Raw genomic sequence first — 7464 nt, 5'->3', positions numbered from 1 at the left:
GTTAAGTACTAGAAGTGACAAGTTTGGTTTGAATTCATTTCAAGTTTCTAAATTCGACAACAGAAGATAACAGAAAAATAAATGTTGGTTCAAATCGATTTAAAATGAAGTCTCCAGGGTTTCAGATTTCATCCTCAACCTTGCCTCTATGGACCTTCACGCGACTCGCATGCTTTCGCATGCGACCCTTGTGACGCAACCCGCATGATCTCCCACGCGACCCGCGTGATCCTCGAGTGAATGCAGCATTGAACTCGATTCTGAATTGTTTACTTGTGCAAGGATTTATTGACCGTACCTAAAGTTCCTGAACCTCAACTTTCGTTTATTGGCTTAATGAACCTAGTAAGGAATTGCAATTTCACCTTCTTAGATCTATAACGTCAAACTTTCGTTTACTAGTGTTCAATCTAAGTCATTTGTTCGGTTTGCTAAAGGTATCCACTATCTCTTAATAGATGGAAATCTCACCTCTCGGTTCAATTGATCTATCTTTTCAGATCTAAGATCTACCTCAAGTACTTAATGAAATTGCAAGAAATATCAAGGTCAAAATATTAGAAGAGATGTAAGAAACATTCAACAATAGACAACAAGATTCAATCAAACAACCTCAATCAAGCAATGGAAGAGTAATACTCAATCAAATGAACACAAGAACAACTCAAATTCAAATTCAATGCATCACAAACAAAGTTTTAGATTACATCAACCCTAGAAACAAGATAGATCTACTCAAGCATCATAAAGAGAGAGAAAAGAGAAGAAATCATGATAAAACCGAAGGAGGAATTGGATCTAAGAAGAATCTTTACTCCTCGGCTCCTCCTCTTTCTTGAACGACACTCCAAAGGTCTTGAGACTTTTGAATCTTGAATTTCTGAACCCCCTCTCCAGTGGCAGGGGTGGTATATTTATAGCTTTTCCCAAATGAGTGTTTCAAAATCTGGGCTTTATTGGGCCTCATTGGGCTCCCGCTGACTGCTCTGGGAACTCTTGACGCAAGTCACGTCACCAGTGTTACGACCCGCGTTGGAACTCGTCTGATGCGCCTCGCATGAGATTGAATTGCGACCTGCTTGATGCGACTTGGATGGGTTGACAGTGCGACTCGGAGGACCGGATGCGCCTCGCGTCAAACATGATGCGGGTCGCATCAAAATGTCTGAACTTCAGAAATCTCCTTGATTTCACCAATTTTCCTGCGAAGTAAGAATGAAAGCGCAGCAGTACCACATTCTATACATATTCATTATAATGGATGTTATTTGATGGCCCAAAGTACATGTTTTGGTACGGAAATTGGTCAAAATAATAGATTAGATATAGCAATATCAACTTCTCACATGAAATGAATGATCAATAAATTTTAATTTTTATAAATTTCATACATATATTTATAAAACATTTAAATTACATTTTCCCTCTCTAAAACAAAAATAACTCACATTAATCCTTCTAACTTTTAAAATTATAAATTCCGTTTAATGTTACATATGATATATTTATCCTTCTAAAATTCAAAAAAGTCTAATATTTATCCTTCTAAACCATTAATATTACATACTTCTCACCAAATTTGAAGTATCATATTTATCCTTCTAAAATATAGAAACTCTCCAATTTAGTTACCTTTCTATCGTCATTCAGTCATTCTAAATAAAGAAATCTCTTGTGTTCCGTTCTCTTTGCTCTCATGTAAGGCGGCACAAAAAGTTCGTAGTTCGTGATTTGATTTGAGTTTGATTCAAAAAAAGTTCGTAATTAATTCAATTTGAAATTAGTTTGTTATGAAACAAATCAAACCAATTCGTTTTGAATCTTATTCAAACTCAAACTCAAACTGGGTATATATAGTTTGTTCGAAATTAATTCATGAACTTTTTAGATTCGAATCTCAAATAATGCAAATAATGGCTTTAACCATTAATGAAGCACTCGTTCAGCAGTTCGGGCAATTTTTGAGAGCTGATATCTCACGATCTGTTTTGAGATTTTGTGTGAAACTTCACAGTCTTATTTTATGAAGTCAAGAATACATGTCGGTAAATTTTCATGATTTTTGAAGGTGTTTTGGTATGTTAATCAGAGGTGCAAAGTTGGGCTCAAAAGCACTCCTTCAGCAGCTCGGGCAATTTTTGAGAACCGATATCTCACAATCTGTTGTGAGATTTTGTATGAAACTTTACAGTCTTATTCTATGAAGTCAAGAATATATGTCGGTAAATTTTCATAATTTTTGAAGGTGTTTTGGTATGTTAACCAGAGGTACAAAGTTGAGCAAAAAAAAACAATATTTTCTTTCTCCAAACTCTAAAAAGAAAAAAAAAATTAAAAATCTGGGCCGCGCAAAATATCCGCGCTCGGAATAAAAAAATTTAAAAAAAAAATAAAAAATTTCGGGGCGCAAATTTTTTCCGCGGCTCGGAATAAAAATTATGGGCCGCGGAAAATATCCGCAATTTGGGTAGTTTTAAAATTTCAATTCAGATCTAGTTATTTTTATTAAATTAATTTTTTTAATGGGTATTTTTAAAAAAATCGGATATTGCCTCATCCACATCGATTCATTTTATTTCATTTCTAAATTATTTTTCAGTGGACCCTACCTAGGACTATAAACGGATCCGAATCCGTGTAATTTGGAGTGGATAATTGCCAAAATACGGATCCGGATTTCTGGATATATCCCCTAGTTTGAAACCAAAAAATTAACTTCCGCTTTCGAATCCATTTATCTAAGTTGTGGCGCATCAATTCTCTCTCCACACTCAGCGCTATTCAATTATTTAGTCCTTAGCCCCATGTTTGGTTGTGGCCTAAAGCTAAGGAGGCCTAAATTGGTTATTTCAACTTAGGTCAGTCAAAATTATTCATATTTGATTGAGGCCTAAACTTAAATCATAACTTAAACTATTCCTTGTTTGGTTAGAGTTGAAGGAGGACTAAAGTTTTAAAAGCCTAAATTGGTTAATTATTTATAATAAGATACTAATTATATAATATTAATATATTAATAATAATTATAATATATTATATATTATTAGAAATTTTATTTAATATATTAACAATATAAATATTAATTACTATAAATAATAAAAAATTAATTGTATAATTATAAATTAATAATAATTACTAATTATATAATCTTATTAAAATAATAATTTAATATATTAACAATATAAAATATTAATTATATAATTAATAATTAATAATAAGATACTAATTATATAATATTAATATATCAATAACAACTATAATTTATTATAATATTATTATAATAATAATTTACTATATTAAGAATATTAATTATTAATTATTAATAATTATTAATAGTAAGATACTAATTATATGACATTAATATATTAATAACAACTATAATATATTGTAATATTATTATAATAATTATTTAATATATTAACAGTATAACATATTAATTATATAATTACCTATTAATAATAATTATGAATAAGAAAATATTAATTATATAATATTAATATAATATTATATTATTATAATAATTATTTAATATATTCACAATATAGGGTATTAATTATATATTAATTATTATTATTAATAATAAGATACTAATTATATAATATTAATATATTAATAATAACTATAAAATATTATAATATTATTATAATAATTATTTAATATATTAACCATATAACATAATAATTATATAATTATTTATTAATAATAATTATTAATAAAAGGATATTAATTATATAATATTATTATAGTAATTATTTAATATATTAATAATATAAGATATTAATTATATAATTATATACTAATAATAATTATTAACAATAATCTCTCCTCTATATTATGCACTTTAAATTGAAATTGATGACTGAAAGTTGTGTGGCTGTGATTTATTGATCTAAATTCTGATTGAATCTGAACCATCTAAACAAATAATCTGTTTTTTTTTATTAAATACATTCTTTATATGTGTAGAAGTCTAAATGTAGTTCAAATCATGCCCGCTACACAGAAGACCACAAGATATTTTACAATTAAAATTTAATAAACTAAATAGACGGCATTTTAGCGACTCTTTTTTTTATCGGAACGACGATTGATCTCTTCCTCGACTTCCCCGCGAGAGAGAGAGGAGACAGCGAGCGAGAGAACGACAATTGATCTCCCTGACTCTGGTGGAGACGGTTGTCTAGGGTTTACGCTACTTCGCTGTTAACCGTCGCCTCTCCGCCTCCAGCGATTAGGAGAAGAAGAAGGGAGGTTCCAGCGTGCTGCGATTTCCACTCTCCTAAACGCTCTCAGTTCTCTCCGTTTCGACTACCACCCGCTCGAAGTAAGATTTCAAACTGCTTTCACTTAGTTTTTTTACTTATTTAGATTTTTGGTAATCTTGTTGTTATCTCTAATCAAGAATCTTGTTTTAGGAACCTCCGCTGATGACCTCTATCCCCTCTTTGATCGCTATGGCGAAGTACCTCAAAATCGAAGGTATATGTGACTGATCTTTTCTCTAAAATCAACCAATCCATGCCAATTTTTTAAATCCTTCGGGATAGAGAGATTCAATCAATTAAATCTATTTTTTAGAACTTTATGACATCACGGGAATATTTGCTGAATTAGTTACTATATTTTCAGCAAAAAAAGAGACACAACAATCAATCTTAGTGATTTTTGGTATCCTCGACAGTAGAACACTCGGGTTGGTATGTGAGGAAAGGGAAAAAATATATCTTAGTTGGGGATTTGAGTGATCAGGAATTCTAGCTATATTAGAAAGTTGTTGAAGGTTTAAGTTCAATGATATCAATTTCATTAATGTTTGGTACTTTACAGTTCTGTTAGGTGTTTTTTTTTTGTTTTCCATCTGGGCTTTCTCTTCTGTTTTTCTTGCTTTTGAAGGTTCATATCCAAACAAAGGAAAAGATAAGAGAATTAGAGCATCATGATTGAATTTGGCAAAAACTAAGATCAGAGTGCCTACTTTTAATATAAAATAATTGGTCTTTATATGCTTACAAACAAATGATGAGATTTACTTTTTCACAGATGATTCCAGGAATGGATCTCACAGCTATGGACCCAGAAACTCTGACACTTCTCGGTGCAGCCTTCTGTGTGATGTTGTCGATGCACTTCACTGTTCAACTTATTACTCAGCATCTCTTCTATTGGAAAAATCCAAAGGAGCAGAAGGCTATATTAATAATTGCTTTAATGGCTTCTATATATTCTATAGTCTCTTTTGTCGGTCTATTAGATATACAGGGAAGCAAGGTTTTCTTCACCTTCTTGGAATCAGTTAAAGAATGCTATGAAGTAATGGTGAGCAGTTTTTGAGAGAATTAGGGCTTTACTGTGAATAAGCCCATATAATTTTTTGTTTGCAAAAATCAACAGCTTCTTAATTAGTTTGATGTAAATAGTATACTTCTGTGGGTAGGGACTGTTTTTCATGAAACTGGAGTAAGTGTTTTTTTCCTACTTTGGAAATTAAAGGCTTAGAAGTTATTTTCCTTCTCTGAGGTTAAATTGAACTGTAATCAAGAACAGCGAGTTAGATATTGGTTTATGAGTGGCTGTTAGTTGTAACTAACCCAAACAATGCTGTGTTATCTGCAAGAAGTAATATTGGTTTTAAGATGAAACAACAAATTTGTTTATAACAAAAATAATTAAAAAGGCTGAAAATAAAGAACTAGGAGTTTTGGTCGCTAAAGGGCAGTCTGTGTAGATAATATTTCCTCTTCTGGAAAAGTCCATCATCAGTGTACTTAGAGGATCCAGATAACTTCAAAAAAAAAAAGTATACCTTGAGGTTCCAGATATTTGTATGTATAATTTGCTTTTTATTTAATTTTCATCTGGATTATTGTGTTAGATTTTTTTATATTCTTTTTTATAAGATATATGTTTTGTTTGGTATATGCAGGTGATTGCGAAGTTCATGGCCTTGATGTATAGCTATTTAAACATTTCTCTTGGTAAGAACATAGTGCCTGACGAAATCAAAGGGAGGGAAATCCACCACTATTTTCCGGTCTCATTGTTCATGGTAATTTTAATAACCTTATCGTCTTCCTATTTGTTTCCAGCAATGATAAATGCAAATTAACAGAACAGTAGGGGTTATAACCTGTTTGCAACCAATTGATTCTAAAACTGGTGCAGGATCATTGCCCAAAGAATTTGGTACCAGCATCAACTATTAATACTTTTTTGGTTGAAACTCAATAAATTGGTACGTTACACATCACCAATTGCAGCCCCGCATAGTGAGAGTGGATCATAACACTTTGAGGGCATTAAAGTACTGGACATGGCAATTTGTGGTAGTGCGTCCAGTGTGCTCAATTCTGATGATACTGCTAGAGCTGGTAGGGATATATCCGACTTGGCTCGACTGAACCATCACCATGATACTAAACATATCCGTCTCTATGGCACTGTACGCATTGGTATTATTTTATCATATTTTTGCCAAGGAGCTGGCCCCACACAAACCTCTTGCAAAGTTCATGTGCGTTAAAGGCATCGTCTTTTTCTGCTTTTGGCAGGTGACATTTCTTTTGCATAAATTATATAATATACCCTGCCAGTACATGCATACTTCCTTCATGTGCTTCTGATTGTGTTTGTTGAGCTGAATTTTCTTTTTCTTTTTTCTTCTTTTGTTATTAGTTTTTTTTCATGGGGGTAAAGGGAACGAGAGCTGAACTGCTATAGCATTACAATCTGGTAAAGTAATTCTTAGGTCTTACTTGATTGTAAGAGATTTAAAATGAATCCAATGGTTGATTTTTTGCAAAAGGTTTCTCAATTTATACTGGAGGAAGGAGAGAACTAATTGCACAAAGTTCATTGCGTACTAGATTTCTCTGAATAGTCAATTTATGAATTTATTTGAATATGGCAGGGAGTGGTGCTGAAGGTCTTGACAGCCTTAGGAATCATAAAATCGAAACATTTCTGGCTAGACGTTGAGCACATCAAAGAGGCCATTCAAAATGCTCTGGTTATAGTAGAAATGGTTTTGTTCTCTGTCATTCAACAGTATGCCTATCACGTTGCACCATACAGTGGTGCTGACAAGAGCTAAATTTGAGTAGGATGTATTATGCTTATTTTATATGGTTGCTCTTCTTCTTTTTCCCCTTTTTTTGAGTAATTTAAGATTTGGTTTATCATCAGGGTAATAAATGGATTAGAAATTGTAGCTTTATACTATTATAATTCTACAGCCTGGTGCTTTTTCTAATCTTTTAAATTCATTTCATTTTATAAAATCTATTTGAATTTTGAAGCATTGATATATATTATTTTATATGGATCTTAAACATCTGTAAGATGCTAAAAGTTTCATATGACTCTTTCTTGCATTTTAGTCATTTCAATGTAACATACACACCAGATTGAAGTCCATAGAGAATGTTAAAATAGGAGTTACAAAACTAATAGTCCAGACTGAAATCT

General features: G+C 31.6%; 1 pseudogene across 1 annotated transcript; it reads left to right on the top strand.

Annotated features, from left to right (window-relative positions):
• Nucleotides 1-5792: 5792 nt before the first annotated feature.
• Nucleotides 5793-7090, top strand: LOC144557545 (uncharacterized; annotated as a pseudogene). The gene is made up of 3 exons (XR_013512699.1): nucleotides 5793-6046; nucleotides 6258-6548; nucleotides 6908-7090. The product of XR_013512699.1 is annotated as an uncharacterized LOC144557545 (transcript).
• Nucleotides 7091-7464: the final 374 nt, after the last annotated feature.

Source organism: Carex rostrata, chromosome 7 (assembly GCF_964058835.1).
Source record: "Carex rostrata chromosome 7, lpCarRost1.2, whole genome shotgun sequence".
Lineage (NCBI taxonomy): Eukaryota > Viridiplantae > Streptophyta > Magnoliopsida > Poales > Cyperaceae > Carex > Carex rostrata.
The sequence above is the reverse complement of the archived record's forward strand: the minus strand, read 5'-3'. Positions and strand labels throughout refer to the sequence as shown.